Here is a 19,689-nt window from a genome sequence, read left to right as displayed (position 1 = left end):
TTATTACTGCTGAGGGGCAAAGAGATAAGAAGCTGTTGCAAATGGGGAGGAAACATCCCATGACTCATCCCTGGGAACCAGAAGGGCAGAAAGGTTTAAAAGGATCAGCCTTGGGTGGTAAAGCCCATTTTGATACAGAGCAGGCTGAGGCTGCACCCACCCTCTGTCCGTTTAGGAGGTGAAATGCCAGGTTTGGTTATAAGATCTGCTGTTGGCATTGCACTAGCTGCCCCATTTTAGGAGAGCTCGGAAGGAATTTTTCCCACACCACCAGATTGACCTATGTGGAGTGGTGGCTTTTTTTGCTGTCCCCACAGCAGGTTCAGGAAGAGCTTTGTTGATGTGTGGCATGAAGGGAGTTAGGCTATGATGTCGCAACTCATTATGTAAGTGTGGGGCGGATGTCCAATGCAGGTACTCCATAGTGAAGGGATACAGTGACTAGATAAATGGCTTGGGAAAGGATTTTAAAAAGAGGTGTTGGTTAAACAAACAGAACTGAGGGAAGAAGAGTTGTGGCTCCTATGGTTGGTACAGCAGGGATCTAACCCCCTTTCTTATAGCCCACCTTAGCCCTTCAACAAGGGGGGTGGATGGTAAGGTCCCAACAACGGGTTGGCTGGGGGGCCTGGATGGAAAAAGAGGGAAAGCTGGCAAAAGTCCCCCAGGTAATTATGGAATTAACCTACACTGTACACTTATTTGCCAAGTAGTCCCAGACATCTAATAATAAAGTTGTAGCCTGATTAAAACCATATCAAGTGTCTTCTGTCCTTCTTTTGGTATAGCCAGACAAGGAAACAAAGTCATCTGCGACCTGGATGGCTGGGTTGAAAAATACGACTATGAGAAGATATCCATCTGATTTTTGTAGTGTTTTAGAAAGACGAAACTCCTGAAGTGATCAGCATAGTGGAAAGTTTCTTTAGTCAGTCTTTTCAGACAGAAAACTAATTGGATTGTCTCTTTTAGAGGTGACAACATAATCTGTTTTGCCTGCCAGGTCAAACAGACAAATTGTCTTCTCAATGGACAAAGAAATCAGCCTAAAATTTTAGCTGTACTAAGTACCCAGTGCAGTATGTGTTTCCATATAAGTGCAGTTAATAAGTTCAGTTTAAACATACAAGACAAATGGCATGGTTCTAAAAGTCAAAGGATGCTTTTAAAAGCGTACAGCAAAATGATGGAAAACGTCTTCCAAATGGAATAGATGAATAATCATCAATAATGCCTTCTAATTTGCATATACTTTGCCCCAAAAGTCACAATTTAGGGTTCTATAATTTAAGCCCAGGCTGAAGATGATAAATTGGCGACCAATGTTTTCTCTTCCTAGGCCAGTCCATTTACAGAATATATTTGGTGATGACTCCATACCCTGCTGTTAATGTAATCTCTTTCAAATTCATTATAAGTCTGCTAAATAATCACCATCATCCTTTTTGTATTAGTTCTTAATGTACTCTACAAATAAAATGCTATCTATTTGAATATTGGCATAATCTTAATGTTTAAGAAGGTTAACTGTAAACATTCATTGTTGCCTGGTGGAAATCAATTATATTTTCCTCATAGTCAACTGTGTGCCTTTAAAATGGTAATTATATAATATTGAGTACAAACATTATTGAAAACATTAAAATACATATTTCTAGTTGCTGCTTACTAGATATAGAGCTATAAATTTCAATGGCATCTTCACATATATATAAGGTTAAGTTTCTTTTTAGGTGTTTTTGAAAATTTTAGATACATCTAATGAAATAAGTATAAGAAGTACATTATTTGATACACACCTGTTGGCTATGTCATTAGCTGCAATATCATATTCAAAGCTCACCTTGTTCTTCTCTTCTTTTTGAGCAGCAGTTTGGAATTTAATTTTTCCCCAGTACTTTCTTCTGTGAGCTCTTAGAAATTCATCAACACTCTTTAACATCTGCTTCTTATATAATTTTCTCTCTCTCAATCCCCTTTCCCTGCAACTTACCAATATAATGAATCTGTCAGAACTCTTTCTGAGCCTTCTCACATGAAGTGTTTTTGCTTATTTTATTATTTGAGGCCCCAGTCATCATTTTAGGACTTGTTATTGTTTAGGGACAGATCCTCAGCTGGTGTTAATTGGAGTAGCTCAAATCAAGGGAGCTATGCTGATTTACCTCATCTGAAAAAAAAATAATGATTTGCTTTGTGAGCAATCCTAGTTTATTGCCTGATATACTCAAAACTATCCTTTTCCAATGCTTTATATATGTTGAATTTAAAATTAGTCATCATATTTATCCTGAACAATCTCATATGTGAAAAGTTCAAATATATAAAGTCTACATGGTGAAAAAGCCCAGAATAGCTAGTGCAGAATATCTGTTACTGAAGAGCTACTCTGCACCAGCTCCTTGTGTTACCACTTTTACTCTGCAGTAAAAGTGTCTTTGTGTGATTTATGTTAAATCTCACAGAGGGCTTGTCCATACAGTAGGGTAATGCACCCTGTGTGAGTGAGAATCCTAAAGCATATGAATACACACATTAATTGGTCTGTGTACACCCTGCTGGTGTGCACTAAAGGTTCCCAAGTGCACTTTAACATAGTACTGTTTCAAATAGCACTATATTAAAGCACATCAGCGTTATCTCATGTTGTATGGAATTAGAGTGTCCACATGGGCAGTTAGTGCAGATTAGCTATGGCACTTTAAAATCACAACCTAGCTATGTTGCACTAACTTCCCTGTGAATTCCCCATGTAGATAACCTCTTTACACACTTACAAATATCTTAAATTCAAATTGAAAAGGTGTGTATAATTTTTCTTTCCTCATAATCCTTCTGAAATACATTAAGAATCATTTTGACTTCTATACTCTTCTCACAACTTTTTCTCTTAAGCTCTGTTTTTTAGTTGTAAACAATTGTTTAAGATTCAGTCAGAATTGGCATTTCTCTGAAATAACAAATCCCTAATTAAATCTCCAATTAAACAAGCTACTCACAGCTGAGAACTGCAGCATTTAGAGTGACTTCATTTGTGACATTATTCAGGTTCATCGTTTATTAACTTGCTGCTTGAAAGTCAAGTTTTCAATGATGTTATTAATAAGCATACATGATTGGAAGTGGAATGGTAGTGGACACCATTGATATCAACAGCTCAGCTTTGAATCTCTTAAAGACTACTTCTCTTTTGCAGAAAAAGGAAGACTACAAAGTTATCCCAAAACAAGAAAAACAAATCTTTGGATTACAAGAGAATCTAAAATCGATAAAGGTGGCTGCATGATGTCAAAATTATATGCAAGAAATTTAGAAAAATGAACAGGTGGAGTGCAAAAACACATTGTATTTCTTACAATATTCGCACTTGAGGGGGTTTTTTTTGGTCACTTTTTGCTATGTTAATCATACTTTGATCTTGATGTGCACTGAGAAAAGTTATTGGGGATCCACATGGGCACAGGGTCTGCCTTTCCGCCATTCATTGTAGGAGTGGGGTCAAGTTGAAAACAGAGTAGAAAAGAAATAAATACTGTCTATACTAAATAGTTGTATCTTCCTTTGCAATATTTATTTTTAATTAATTATTTTGTATTTCTTTTGCTGGAAAAATTAAATAGTGACTTTTTAGTCCTTCTCTTCCCTCAGAAGTTCTGAGGGGTGGTTGGGAGTGCAGGGGAAACAATCACATGATCTGGGCAGGCTGGTGGGGTCAGGTAAGCCATGAACACGTGGGAAAAGGTATATCAACCCTGTTCCTCTAGCCTGAATCCCCTTTCACCTGGGCCTCAGTACCAGGGTGAATCTGAGTTGGCAGGGCAGGAGGGTATGCTGTGGGATGAGCTGATGCCCTCTCTTAGACTTTTTGACATGCAGGAAACTTATTATTGTATACCTGTGTGAAAATTATTTGTGATTTTGTAAGGCTGTTGATTTAATCATCAGGGCACAGAGGTTTAAGACATGTAAGACATACCCAGTACCTTTTCTTAGGGGTGACAGTAAACTGATCTGAAATGCTAGAGTGGAGAATAAAGCAGGAAGTTGTGAGGCCTCCATGGGTTGACAACACCAGAAGATGTATGAAACATCTGGAATGAGAAAGCTCAGCAACTACCCATCATAAACAACATATTTGGTTATTCAGAAACAATCAGTTACACCTCTCTGACAGGAAAACAGATATATTTTTGCCTAAAGTTAGGCAGGGAAATGTTAATTATCTGGGAACCTGGTTCAGAGTTGGGAGGAAGGGGGAGGAAGCCAAGTTAACTGGTGGTGCCTCCTTGTGGAAGGTGTCCAATATAGATACAGATTGGGAATCATTTGTGGAGGGGTGAGGCATTGACAGCAGTCCTCTACTGCATGGAAATGATTAAGGAAGGAATCATGACTTGCACTATACAAGTTGTTGATGTATAGTTTCCAGGTGAGCTAAGTTAATAAGTTTGTGATCTAATTATCTTATTCCTTGCATCTTGTCTTTCTTGCTGAATGTCTGGGACAAAGGCATTTCCCAACATTGGAATGACTTTTGTCCATAGTTTCCATAGTCACATAGCAGAACCTGATGAAATGTCAGTTTCCCTTTACACCTCCTTTGATTCTGAAAGCCTATAATTTCCCATCCCCTCAGAAATAGTATTTTATGCAAAAGATGGAGTCCAATTCCAGCACACTCGTGAAGGAATACACACACACACACACACACACATATTTGATTTTATAAAGATTTTACAGTGCACATACTTTTCAAGATAACAAATTATGTACTCATTATTAACTGTCAAGTGGTTTCAGTGCTTATTTTAAGACTAGGGAGACATATTAATATTTTTTTTCACTACTGAGCAAATCATACTTCTTTTCTGACAGTATAATACTATTAGAGTAATATGCCCCTGATGCTTAGCTACATCTAATTGAAATGCTGCTTATTAGTGTCAAGAAAAACAGAAGTCAGATACATATATAATTTGTTTCAGCTCTGTCATCTTATGCAAGTGTGACATACAAAGTTAGTGTCTAATGTGGAAAATGTAAATCAGATTATAAATAACTTTAAAAAAAACAAAACAAAGCATGATAAAAGTAATGTTACATACTGATCAAATACAGGACTTGCCTTGATATTATAGTGCTACTAAGCAAATACAGGAGAAGGGCTTCCCGTGGAAGTTTCCTATTTGTACGTGATTCTCTTCAACTTTTGGAAGTACAATTTGTAAGAGGATTCACAATGCTGGCCCAACCACTTTAAACTGTATATTATTGCCATCACTCTGGATGTTGGTGAAAATGCAGTGGGTGAAGTCCTGGCCACTTTGAAATTAAAGCCAAAACTCCCATTGATTTCAGCAGAGTCAGGATTTCGTCCAATACATGATTGTTGTTTCTATGGATTCTCTATATGGGGGAAAAAACTTGCAACAGCCAATGCATACTAACTATTCCACACTAACTCTTGGTGTGACACTAGTACTGCACACTAAGAGTGACTTTGTATGCAGTAAGACAAGCCCTCAGATATGAGTTCAGCAAGATACTTGAGCATGGTGCTTAACTTTAAACTCAGAAGGCTCATTTGCTTCAACAAGACTACTTGTGCTTAAAATTAAGCAAATACTTAAGTTATTTGCTTAATAATGCTCTTAATGAGCATTGGGCTTATTTGTCTGAGCAAAGTTCCCTAATTCTGCAGATGAGGGGATAGGTAAAAGAATGCTTTTAAGAGAAAGACTATAAAACCATAATACAATTCAAAGTACCATATCAAAGCAATGTAAGAAATAACCGTTTATGACAGACTGAGTTATATGTCATTTGACTTCCAAATATGAATGATGGGGGGAAAATAATATATTGAGTAAAGAATGTGTTTCATTCTGTTGTCTTTTCTTTTAATGCTTGCCATTAGTTTAAAGAATGCATTCATGCTGTGAGACCTACTAGGTCTTTGCCAGATAAATCTTATACACAGAGGAAAAGCAATACTCAAATTAAATTCAAAACACCCTTTCAGTTTCTGTACTATATTTCTATTCCAAACACGGATTGTCCCAAATTCTTCCTGCTTATAACTAAAAGCTGATAACAACCATGAGGACTGACATGTAACTCCCTTATTTGTCAGAATTATTTGAGGGTTAATATGTCTGGGTGCATAGCTGTAACTGGGAATAATGTAGGAGAGTTCATGCTTGGAATAGAAATCTAACACAATAATTAAAAGAGCAGCTTGAATTTAACTTGTGAGTTATTTTTCCTCCCTGAATTAGATGTCATTAACATAGAAATTAGAGAATGAGAAGAGCTATTCATTTTCAGAGTTCTCATTAGTTAAAGGGCCAAAACCTGTTTAGGATTATGTCTAAAGTAAATCAGGGAAAGCAGTCAAGACAACAATTCAGTGACATACTTGCATGTAAAATCCTTCCATCTGTCCAGATCCTACTCCCTTCAATGTGATCCTCTAGACCTTCCTTATAGCAAAGAAAGCTTACAATCTATAGACTTGTTCATGCTGTTGGATTTCTTCTATTGGGGTGGAAAGTTCTGTCCAAATAGATTTCATTGCTGGACTGAGACCTAAGCATGGATTAAAAATGGAGAACACTCAGAAGGGGTGGAAGGAATGGAGTAGGAGGATTGAAATAAAATAATATTTGGTTTGACCATACTGCACCTAAAGTGGGGAGATCGCTGTCTGGCTTTCTGAGGGAAGGCAGAAATGCTTTATGGCAGGGGGAGAGAAGGAGGTCACAAATTACTACAAAAGGTGAATGGTGGTCAGTTTTGTGGCACTGACTCACGCCCCGGGAATGTGAGGTCAGAAGGCTATAAAGGTGCAAGCCCTGGGAGTTTAAAGCCCCTTTTTCCACACAGCAGGCAGGCAAGGCACCACTCCTCTTCCCCTAGAGGTGGCGAATATAAAGTTGGGTTAGGACCTGCTGTGAGCATTGTGCTGGTTGCTCCTTTTTACGGGGGGCAGGGAAGGAATTTTTCCCACACCACCAGATTGGCTTCGGTGGAGTGAGCTTTTTTCACCTTCCCCACAGCATGGATCAGGGAGGACCTTTTTCTGGTAAGAAGAAAAGGGGGTAGGCTATATGTCGCAACTTATTTTGTAAGTGTGGGGTGGATGTCCAGTGCAGGTATTCCATAGGGAAGGCATCCAGTGATCAGATAGATGGCCTGGTAAAGGGCTTAAAAGGAGATGCCAGATAAAGGAACAGAATGGGGGAGGGGAATTGGGGACTCCTATGGATTGGTATAGCAGGGAGCCACTCCTTCCCCATTCTTATGGCCCATCTTAACCCTCCGATGAGGAGAGGGTGGGGGATGGTAAGGTCCAAATCATGGGTTGGCTGGGGGGACCTGAATGGAAAATGAAGGGGGTTGGTGGAAACCCTGGGTAATGATTTGAATAAACATGGATTTGCCTACACTGTACACTTTATCTGGCAGGCAGTCCCAGCTATCTATATAATGAAGTTGCAGCCTGATGAAAATCCATATCAAGTGTCATCTGTCCTTCTTTTAGTATGGTCAAACAATGGTCTTGAGTGGTTTTTAAAGGTTTTTAAAGGTTCAGAATATTTTGTACTGATTATTAAATCCCATTAATTCTCTCTCATTTATCAGGGAGTTTAGTTTGGGGTAAATATCTGACTTCCCACTTGAGTCTATTTGTGTTCCACACTTTTTTTTTTTTGGTACGTCCTGTTCCACTGTGAACAGAATTTGGCCTTAGGTACTTTATTTACAAAATTTACCTGAGTGAAATAAAAAATAATTGAAAAAGAATTCCCATCAGTTATGGGGAGAGGGATAGCTCAGTGGTTTGAGCATTGTCCTGCTAAATCCAGGGTTGTGAGTTCAATCCTTAAGGGGGCTATTTAAGGATCTGGGGCAAAAATTGGGGATTGGTCCTGCTTTAAGCAGGGGATTGGACTAGATGATGTCCTGAGGTCCCTTCCAACTCTGATATTCTATAAAGTTGAGGAATATCTTCCCCAGAAGCTTATCATAGTCACATTCCATGGTCCAACTTAACCTGAAAAGTAAACATTGTACAATTATTTTTCATGGGCCTTCTCTTCTAAACAAAGTGACACTAACAGAGACCAGTTTTTAAACTCAAGTAATGTAATTTGAATAGAAAAATTAACACAAATTAATGAGGAGGCTGTTTTGACCATCTTTATTAAACCGATTCCATATGCTGTACTCAGACTTCCCACTTCAAGTATTTAGGATAAGCTTAAAATTCAATACTTTAAGGTGACTGAAGTTAACAATAGCTAAAACATTTAAAAGCTGATTTTTTCCAAATGATACAGACTGTACTGTTTATATATTTGATAGATACTCAAAGTATCATCAGATACAGGATGGCAGTACTAATTCGAGAATAAATTGTCTTTGACTTTGAGGAATACAGTATGAGGATGGAAGGAAATTGTGAGCATTGTATAATGACTAATTTATTTAAGAAAAGAATACTTTTTGTGTTTATTCCACCCTATTCCATATTCTTGATATATCAACCTGTTGATTTAAGAACAGGTTAGATGAGCACCTAGGAGGGATGGTCTAGTTTTACTTAGCCCTACCTCAGTACAGGGGGCTGGACTTCATGACTTCTCAAGGTTCCTTTCAACCCTACATTTCTATGATTCAAAAGCTGTCTTATACTCCTATAGTCGGCACACCTAAAAAGTTCATTCTAGTTTTAGAGAAAGTAAAGATTTCAGAGATAAAATGAACTTCCAGAAGGGTAGGGACAGAAAGAATTACTCACTGACTGTATGTGCTTCTAAACACCTATTTGGCTGGCAGTCTGTAAATTAACACCTGTTTAAGAGTTAAATGAAAGTATCGCTTTAACAAAATATTTCAGAACCAATTCAGGTACAAATAATTTTGCTTCTATAACTCATAATTAAAAAAAAACAGTTTCTGAATGGGGAGTAACTATTTTTGGTGTTATTTTGGGGAAAATTTTATAAACAACTTAATAGACATTACAAGTATTCAGCTTTGCATATAGGCACCTGTATATGCACAGACTATCTTTTCATAAAATTTAATAGATTTTTCTTTATGACATTACCCATCACAATTATGCCATTAAACTTTGTAATTATATGGTATAAATGTGATTGCATGTATTTACACTAATTACACAATTATAGATAATTTCATGAATTATGAAAATGCACAAAAAGGGACTTTTCTAATATATAAAAAATCACTAAGGAAATCTGCAGAATACAAATTACCTTAGAAGGGTGTTGAAGTTATGAGATGATCTCCACCAAATCAAAGAATCTTAAAGTGAAGAATTAACTCCCCAACAAACGTGCACCTTACTGAATCTGGGCTTGTGGCTAGTTTGGTAACTATGAATCTCCTGCGTTTAGTAGATTTGTGTCAGAGCCTTTTGTTGAGGTCATACAGTGCTGGCTTTGGGTACCCTGCTGAACTTAATTCTGGGTATAGTGCTTCTTTCTGTGAGTAATCCCACTGGCTTCGATGAGACTGATCACATGATTACATTTAAGTTTACACTTAAGTGTTTTGTTGGAAAATGGAACTGACGTCCTCAACACTTTGATGTTCAAGTCCATAGTTCATTAGGTGCTAAACATTCCAATGCAAATCTTACATATGTAGCAAAATAAAATAAAATAAAATACAATAAAATACAATACAATAAAAAAGGCTCCATTTGATGCAGATTCCATATCCAAGAAAGAAAGTATGTAGTGACTATGAGAATAGGTTGATAAACATCAGTTATGAATGTTGCTAGGATTTTAAAAAATATGTTATTATGGAAACTTATGTTTGAAGGGAACTTCCTTAATTATAATTATTTACCACTTCAGTACAGTGGAATAAATCAGCTAAGATTAGTTATTGGCTAGAGTTTTGTACTTTTCCTCAAATTTGTTTTTGTATTTTTGCTTCTCTATAATCAGACAATGTATATTTCTATTTAATTTGTATTTATTAAAAATTGTGTATTATACAGCGATGTCATAACAAGTCTTAAAAGGCAAACTTGGAATCTAGGGGCTTGCGATAGTATAAATAAATCCATTGTTAGTAAGCTACAGCAGTGCACCACATATATAAATAAATTCAGTTCATGAAGGGTGAGTAGACCACTCAACATAGAGAGCCAGATCTGCTCTACCACTCAAAAAAGTTATTGGTCTAAATAGCTGGTGAGTATTTTCCCCATCATAGGAAGACTCCTTAGGTAGTGTGGAAACTACTATAGCAGCAACTAGTCTGCCCTCATCCTAACCCATGAAATCTGTCTTGGGAAAGTGGACATCTCTGGTCTCCATAATGCCTTGTTGTGAGAATGGACTTTTGTCCATATAAACAACCTAGTGTAGGTTAGAAGAAGTCCTGCTCTAATTTGTACTGGAACTTAGCTGCAGTCCCCAGCTTGCCCCAGGATGGAGGTCATGTCAATGTGTTGTAAAGCCATTTTTTTACCTGCACCCTACCCCACAAATTTATCTCAGCACTGTTTGGACACAGCCCAGGATTAGGGGTCATATTACATCATTTATTAGTAAGTGCACATATAGGGCTTGAGTGTGCTTTCACTTAAACATGTGTGCTTATAAAGAGTAACATAAGTGAGGTAGTTTAAATATAGCATACAGTAGTGTTTAGTATTGATATTAACTGTTGGACCACACTACCCAGAATTCCTAAAAAGAAGCTGGTATATGTGTTTGAAAATATGTGGCTTGTTAGCAGCAAAATCAAGGGGCCTGATTCTCCATTACCTTGCACCTTATGTAGTCATTTATACATGTTCAAAGTGAGTGTCAAGTAGGTGTAAAATTCTACCAAAGTCATAATGGTGGCATATTACATACACTTTGCACAGATGTAAATAACTATATAAGGTCCAAGACAGTGGAGATTCAGAATCAAAGTCTCTGGGATTTTGTCTACACACTAATATTGTACTGTTTTTAACTACATTGGTACAGAAACTGATGGCATGAAATCAGTGCAGACTCTTGAGTGGACACTTTTAAATCAGTTTTATATATTTCTATATACACATTTAGCTTAAGCCAAAAAGGCACTGAGTTAAGCTCAAATAGATGCAAGGTGGTTTTAACTTGATTTAAGAGTTTCCACTTGAAGGGGTTGCACTGGTTTAATTAAATTAGGCTCCAATTCTGCAAATACTTACATCCATGCATTTCAGTAGGGAGCTCTACTGAAATAAATGAAGCTACTGATGGTAGTAAGACTGAGCTGTATGTAATTATAGGATAGGGGCCTGGGATTCCAAATTGACTTAAATCAGTACAATGTTCTTATGTAGACCCAGTCTTACTTTAGGTAAGTAAAGGACCTGTTTCACTACCTCATTCATGTTTTATACACTGTGATTATATTGATTTCTATTGAAACCAAGAGTAGCACACTGCGGAATCAGTTTGTATGTGTATAACGCAGGGTGAATTTGTATCAACGAGTTGTAGTAGTAATATCTAAGGCAGCAATCTTCTACATTGATGCTGAAAAAAAAGAACAACAAAATGTTCCATATAGGCAGAATTACAGAGTCTGAAGAAAACAAAGATGACCTTAAAACGTGCCGAAAGAGACTGGAGAATGGAGTGATTGCTAATTATGTAGCTGAAGAAAAACCAAGTACAGCAGACATATTTTAAAAACTTGCCATTTACTGCTTTTACTATTATTTCAACAACTCAGCGTGAGAGAGAAGAAAGAAAAGAAGGGTCAGCAAAAATGTCATAGCTATATGGAAAAGCATCTGAATAACAACAGTAGATATAAATACAAAAGGTGCCATGAATGCTTCAATACTGGAAACCAAGAATTCACTGTATGAAAACTTAGAAGCAGCTACTATGTTAAAAGGGACAGATTCATCTCCAGTGGGAATGACTGAGAATACAGTGAAAGGAAATACAATGGGCCCGCTGCACTAGTACAGGGACAAAAGAGAGGTAGTTTGTGCCAGCTCAATCCCTGACACAGGCATGGGCAGCCCTAAAAATAACCATGCCTCAGTCCACAGCAGACCACTACTGACCTGATGTAGACCCCTTAACTTCAGTGAAGTGTGGATTCTATTTCACGGTCAAGGTCAAAATATGCTAAAGTGAGACTCAGGCCATCTCTACAGTATGAAATTAGGTCGAATTTATAGACGTCGATTTTTTAGAAATCGATTTTATACAGTTGATTGTGTGTGTCCCAGCTTAAGACCATTAAGTCGGCAGAGTGTGTCTACAGTGCCAAGGCTAGCGTCGACTTCCAGAGCATTGCACTGTGCGTAGCTATCCCACAGTTCCCGCAGACTCCTCTGCCCATTGGAATTCTGGGTTGAGATCTCAATGCCTGATGGGGCAAAAAACATTGCTGCGGGTGGTTCTGGGTACATCTTGTCAGGTTCCCATCCTTCCTTCCCTCCTTCCCTCTGTGAAAGCAACACATTTTTTCCTGGTTTCAGAGTAGCAACCGTGTTAGTCTGTATTCGCAAAAAGAAAAGGAGTACTTGTGGCACCTTAGAAACTAACAAATTTATTTGAGCATAAGCTTTCGTGAGCTACAGCTCACTTCATCGGATGCATTCAGTGGAAAATACAGTGGGGAGATATATATACATAGAGAACATGAAACAATGGGTGTTACACACTGTAAAGAGAGTGATCACTTAAGGTGAGCTATTACCAGCAGGAGAGTGGGGGGGGACCTTTTGTGGTGATAATCAAGGTGGGCCATTTCCAGCAGTTGACAAGAACATCTGAGGAATGGTGGGGGTTTGTGGGGGGAATAAACATGGGGAAATAGTTTTACTTTGTGTAATGACCCATCCACTCCCAGTGTTTATTCAAGCCTAACTTAATTGTATCCAGTTTGCAAATGAATTCCAATTCAGCAGTCTCTCATTGGAATCTGTTTTTGAAGTTTTTTTGTTGAAGAATTGCAACTTTTAGGTCTGTAATCGAGTGACCAAAGAAATTGAAGTGTTCTCTGACTGGTTTTTGAATGTCATAATTCTTGATATCTGATTTGTGTCCATTTATTCTTTTATGTAGAGACTGTCCAGTTTGACCAATGTACATGACAGAGGGGCATTGCTGGCACATGATGGCATATATCACATTGGTAGATGTGCAGGAGAACAAGCCTCTGATAGTGTGGCTGATGTGATTAGGCCCTATGATGGTGTCCCCTGAATAGATATGTGGACACAGTTGGCAACGGGCTTTGTTTGAAGGATAGGTTCCTGGGTTAGTGGTTCTGTTGTGTGGTTGCTGGTGAGAATTTGCTTCAGGTTGGGGGGCTGTCTGTAAGCAAGAACTGGCCTGTCTCCCAAGATCTGTGAGAGTGATAGGTCGTCCTTCAGGATAGGTTACCTGGGTTACCCGTGCAGACGCCATACCATGGCAAGCATTTAGCCTGTTCAAATCACCATGGTAGTTATGACTGTTCTAAACAACATGCATATTATCCAGCTGTATATGCAGAACCTGCAAAAGCAGGTGGGTAGGCAACGGCAGCATGGTGAGGAGAGTGATGAGGACATGGACACAAACTTCTCTCAAAGTACGGGTCCCGGCAATGTGGACATCATGGTGGTAATGGGGCAGGTTCATGCTGTGGAACGCCAATTCTGGGTCCAGGAAACAAGCACAGACTGGTGGGACCACATAGCGTTGCAGGTCTGGGACGATTCCCAATGGCTGCAAAACTTTTGCATGCATAAGGGCACTTTCATGGAACTTTGTGACTTGCTTTCCCCTGCCCTGAAGCACAAGAATACCAAGATGAGAGCAGCCCTCACAGTTCACAAGTGAGTGGCGATAGCCCTGTGGAAGCTTACAATGCCAGACAGCTACCAGTCAGTCGGGAATCAATTTGGAATGGGCAAATCTACTGTGGGGCTGCTGTGATCCAAATAGCCAACACAATCATTGAGCTGCTGCTACTAAGGGTAGTGACTCTGGGAAATGTGCAGGTTATAGTGGATGGCTTTGCTGCAATGGGATTCCCTAACTGTGGTGGGGCGATAGATGGAATGCATATCCCATTCTTGGCACTGGAGCACCAAGGCAGAGTGTTCATAAACCGAAAGGGGTACTTTTCAATGGTCCTGCAAGCACTGGTGGATCACAAGGGACATTTCACCAACATCAACATGGGATGGCCGGAAAAGGTACATGATGCTCACATCGTCAGGAACTTTGGTCTGTTTCAACAGCTGCAGCAAGGGACTTTCTTCCCAGACCAGAAAATAACCATTGGAGATGTTGAAATGCCTATAGTTGTCCTTGGGGACCCAGCCTATCCCTTAATGCCATGGCTCATGAAGCCATACACAGGCAGCCTGGACAGTAGTCAGGAGCAGTTCAACTATAGGCTGAGCAAGTGCAGAATGGTGGTAGAATGTGCATTCGGACGTTTAAAAGCGCGCTGGCACAGTTTACTGATTCAGTTAGACCACAGCAAAACCAATATTCCCATTGTTATTACTGCTTGCTGTGTGCTCCACAATATCTGTGAGAGTAAGGGGGAGATGTTTATGGCGGGGTGGGAGGTTGAGCCAAATCTCCTGACCGTTGATTATGCGCAGCCAGACCCCAGTGCAGTTAGAAGAGTACAGGAGGCTGCAGTGCGCATCAGAAAAGCGTTGAAAACCAGTTTCATGACGGTGTGAAAGTTCTGTTTGTTTCTCCTTGATGAAAACCCCCACCCCTTGGTTCACTCTACTTCCCTGTAAGCTAACCACCCGCCCCTTCCCCCTTCGATCACCGCTTGCAGAGGCAATAAAGTCATTGTTGCTTCAAATTCAGGCATTCTTTATTTATTCATCACACAAATAGGGGGATAACTACCAAGGTAGCCTGGTAGGGGTGGGGGACGAGGGAAGGACAAGGCCACACTGCACTTCAAAACTTATTGAATGCCAGATTTCTGTTGATTGGGCAGTCCTCTGGGATGGAGTGGTTGGGTGCATGGAGGCCCCCCACCGCGTTCTTCAGCATCTGGGTGAAGATGCTATAGAACTTGGGAAGACGGGCAGTTGGTTACACAGGGACTGTAGCAGCAGTCTGTGCTCATGCTGCCTTTCCTGCACCTCAGCCAAACACCAGAGCATATCAGTTTGATCCTTCAGTAGCCTCAGCATTGACTCCTGCCTTTTGTCAGCAAGCTGATGCCACCTATCATCTTCAACCCGCCACTTATTATCTTCAGCCCACCACCTGTCCTCGGGTTCATATTTTGCTTTCCTGGACTCCAACATTGTCTGCCTCCATGCATTCTGCTGGGCTCTTTCAGTGTGGGAGGACTGCATGTGCTCAGAGAACATTTCATCGCGAGTGTGGTTTTTTTTTTGCCTTCTAATCTTCGCTAGCCTCTGCGAAGGAAATGATAGTGTGAGCGTTGAAACAGTTGCAGGTGCGGGAGGGAAAAAAAAAAAGGAAGAATAGTAGTTAAAAAGACACATTTTAGAGAACAATGGATAGACTCTTTCAGGGTGAACCAAGCTGTTAACATTACATAGCACATGTGCATTCTGTTCAAGGTCACATTTTGCCTCTTATTCTGAGGGTCTGCCGGTTTGGTGTGAGAGATCACACATGAAGGGCTGGCGGGCAACAGAATTTGGCATACAGGCAGCCATAGTAAGCCATAGTCTTTTTGCTTCTTTAACCTTCATAACGTGTGAATGATTTCAAACAGCAGCACCCTCATTTCCCATACCAAACAGCTATTGGGTTGGCCATTTAAAATGAGTTGGCAATTTAAAAGGAGGGGCTGCATTTTTTGGGTTAACGTGCAGCACAAACCCAACTAAACCCTCTCCCCCACACATACATCCAATTCTCTGGGATGATGGCTTCATCCCTCTCCCCACCATGTGGCTAACAGCGGGGAACATTTCTGTTCAGCCACAAGCAAACAGCCCATCAATAACAGCCACCTCTGAATGTCCCCTTAATAAAATTACCCTATTTCATCCAGGTGACCATGAATGATATCACTCTCCTGAGGATAACACAGAAAGATAAGGAACAGATGTTGCTTGAATGCCAGCAAACACTAGGACCATACACAGCCATGCCTTGTTATGCAATGACTCCAGACTACGTGCTACTGGACTGGCATGGTAAAGTGTCCTACCATGGAGGACGGAATAAGGCTGCCCTCCCCAGAAACCTTTTGCAAAGGCTTTGGGAGTACATCCAGGAGAGCGTATGGAGATGTCCCTGGAGGATTTCTGCTCCATCCCCAGACATTAACAGACTCTTCCAGTAGTTGTACTGGGCGCAAATTAACCATTAAACATGCTTGCTTTTAAACCATGTATTATATTTACAAAAGTACACTCACCGGAGTGCCCTTCTCCACTAGGCAGGTCCAGGAGCCCGCCTTGGGAGGGTTCAGGGGGTATTGGCTCCAGGTCCAGGGTGAGAAACAGTTCCTGGCTCTCAGGGAAAACTGTTTCTCTGCTTGCTTGAAGAAAAGGAGTACTTGTGGCACCTTAGAGACTAACACATTTATTAGAGCATAAGCTTTCGAGAGCTACAGCTCACTTCATCGGATGCATTTGGTGGAAAAAACAGAGGGGAGATTTATATACACACACAGAGAACATGAAACAATGGGTTTATCATACACACTGTAAGGAGAGTGATCACTTAAGATAAGCCATCACCAGCAGCGGGGGGGGAAAGGAGGAAAACCTTTCATGGTGACAAGCAAGGTAGGCTCTACACAGGATTTCAGTTTCCTCCTGAACTGTATCTCAAACAGCATTCATCACCACTAAATTCACATAAAAAAATCACATACAAAAAATAATCTTGTAAACCAACATGTCTTTAATGTGTTAGTAATAGAAGCTTTAATTACTGAGTCCGAAAATTTTAGAACTCTATTTTACCTTTTGCATTTCTCTTAGCTTGAATAATGAAAAATTATCAAATCAATTTTACTTTTGCGTACAATCAATTTGTGCATTGATAATGGGAGCAATACAATAAAGTATGTCCCTGATCCTGCAAACACTAACATACTTAATTTTAAGCATATGAATATTCCCAATGACATCCATGAAAACGCTATCCACTTATGTGAGGAGGCGTTTGGAAAACCAGGACCCCAGATACTTTCACTGTCATGTTCTTAGCACTGCAATGTCTGAGCTTCTTATGCTGCAGCGGAATTGCTTGTCCATTTAAAAGTAGCTGCATTTATTTATTTAAAACAGAAATTAAGGAAACATTTCTCTTGATCTTAAATTCCATACCAGCTTGTTTTAAAAAAAAATCTAAATTTGAATTAATACTGCCTCTTTGGATAACCATTAGTTGTCAAACTCCTTTTGGCTGAGTAAGGGATGGAGAATCAGGTCCTATATGAAAATTTCCCCTGGTGACTGAGTAGAAAGCACTCACATTGTGGTTTTAGTTTCTCTCTACACAAAAATCAATTTTTTTCCTGCCTATTTATCCTTCAAATTAATGATATCAGAAAAAAGATATTTGTTTTCCTTTATAATTTCAAGACATTAGGAGATATAATAACACTGAGACCATTGACTACTTTGTTGCTTCCATACACCATTAAAATTTCAGAGACATCTGAACATAGTAAAATACAAAGTATTATTTATTTCATCAATATTTATCTTGTATTGAAAATGCAGAATGTTGTTTAATAGATACATTATAAAGAGCCAGTTCATCGATATCAATTTGCTTCAAGCCTGTTAGGTTAGGTTAAACAATGATATAGAAAATATAACCAACTTGAGCAGGAGTAAACTGGCAGTTTCAGAAATCTTTTCCTCTAAATGAATTTGCAAAAACCTGTCTTGGGAAGTCTCAAGTTTAATATTTTCCCCATAAACTCATGTAGTTAAAATTATAATGGAGGGTTGTTGAGTAGCCTCTGTATCCCATTGACTAAATTTTGATACCTTTAGGCACACTGTGTAAGGTAATTGCGTTGCCTCCATCACCCTATTATCTGAATACCTCATAATCTTTAATGTACTTACCCTCACAACACCCCAGTGAGCTAGGAAAAGTGTTATACCCATTTTACAGATAGGAAATTCAACCAGAGAGGCTAAATGATTTCCCAACGTCACACAAGAAGGTTGTAGCAGAATAGGAACTTGAAGCCCAGTCTCTCAAGTCCTAGACTAATGAACCAACCACTAAGCCATGCTGTATCTCTGAGTAGAACCTTTCTCCACAAGTAGTCCCACTGAAATCAAAAGGACTATGTGTAGTGTAAGGTACTGTAAAGTGTAAGGGTAATATTACCTTCTGGCTCAATGGGACTAGAGAGTGCTCAGTACTAAGTACTACATTCTCTTGCAGGATCAATCTCTTAGTCACTAGTTAAAGACCAGCCCTTGCACACAGTGACTTAAGGTCTTTATCAGCTGAAGGCTATTCAGTGGGTCATATAGAGCTAATTGAAAATCTCAGTCCCTGGTGTCTCTGTTGCAAGTTCTATACTGCAAAAATCACTGCCCCAAATAGCATCCTTGTTGGCAGTTGATCAGTTTATGGAGGGGATAGTATGATAAGGCTGCCTAAAATGGCATGTAGCTGATCTGCAACTGCTAGCAGCAAATATCTCCAATGGCTGGTGATGGGACACTAGATAGGGAGGACTCTGATGGGAAGAATTCTTTCCCAGGTGTCTTCCTAGTGGGTCTTGCCCACGTGCTCAGGGTCTAACAGACTGCCATATTAGGGGTCATGAAGAGGCGGTTACTTACCTGTAACTGGAGCTTCTTTGAGATATACGGTCCCTATTTGTATTACAAATGTGGGTGCACATGCACACCATGCGCCAGAGCTGGTAATTTTCATGAGCAGTGTCTGTTGACTTGCACATGTGCCTTACATTGCCTCATTCTCCAGGCAAGGTTATAAGAGGCCATGTGGGGCTATGTGCCTTCAGTCACCCTCTTACTGCTGAATAGACAGTCCACAGCAGAAGGGATAGTGGGCAGGCATTGGAATACAAATAGGGACCACGCATCTCGAAGAACCTACAGTTACAGGTAAGTAGCTTCCTCTTTGAGTGATGGTCCCTGTGTGTATTCCAAACATGAGTAAGTATGGAGCAGTGATCAACTTGAAGATGGGTGTGAGAATGTGATGGGTAATGCATGCTGGAGGATGGCACATCCAATGGTTGTTTCCATGGCTGACCACTGGTCAATGGCGTAGTGCTCTGGGAAGGTGTGGATGGAGCACCAGCTCAACGCAAGGCAACTATCATGCCTGAGAACATCCACTGGGTAGGTAGAGGTGGTTAGGTGCACACTCATGGAGTGGGCTGTAATCCTGTGGGTAGTGCAGCTTTGGACCATGCACAGCATTCCGCAGTGCATTTAGAGAGCCATCTGGATATGCTGTGTGAGGAGAGGGCCTACCGCTTTGATCATTCTGCAATTGCCACAAAGAGGTGTGGGGAGGCGCAGAAGGCATGAGTCCTGTCAAAATAGAAGGCCAGTGCTGGCCGAATATCCAGGGAGTGGCATCCAGTTTAGGATGGAAGATCGGGAGATGGATCGACTGGTTGAGGTGGAATTTGGAGATTACTTTTGGGAGGAACTTAGGGTGAAGGAAACTTTGT

The 19,689-nt window shown here is 39.9% G+C and overlaps 1 long non-coding RNA gene across 1 annotated transcript in view; it reads left to right on the top strand.

The window, feature by feature from the left end:
- The first annotated feature begins 360 nt into the window (after positions 1-360).
- LOC122458977 overlaps positions 361-19,689 on the top strand; it is a 32,102-nt gene continuing 12,773 nt past the window's right edge. Inside the window, exons 1-2 of the long non-coding RNA XR_006279361.1 lie at positions 361-477; positions 11,483-11,489. This is a non-coding gene — a long non-coding RNA (uncharacterized LOC122458977). The remainder of the gene's footprint in view (positions 478-11,482; positions 11,490-19,689) is intronic.

This window comes from Dermochelys coriacea, chromosome 1, assembly GCF_009764565.3.
Source record: "Dermochelys coriacea isolate rDerCor1 chromosome 1, rDerCor1.pri.v4, whole genome shotgun sequence".
NCBI lineage: Eukaryota > Metazoa > Chordata > Testudines > Dermochelyidae > Dermochelys > Dermochelys coriacea.
Note: the sequence above shows the minus strand (reverse complement) of the source record. Positions and strands in the feature narration are given on the sequence as shown.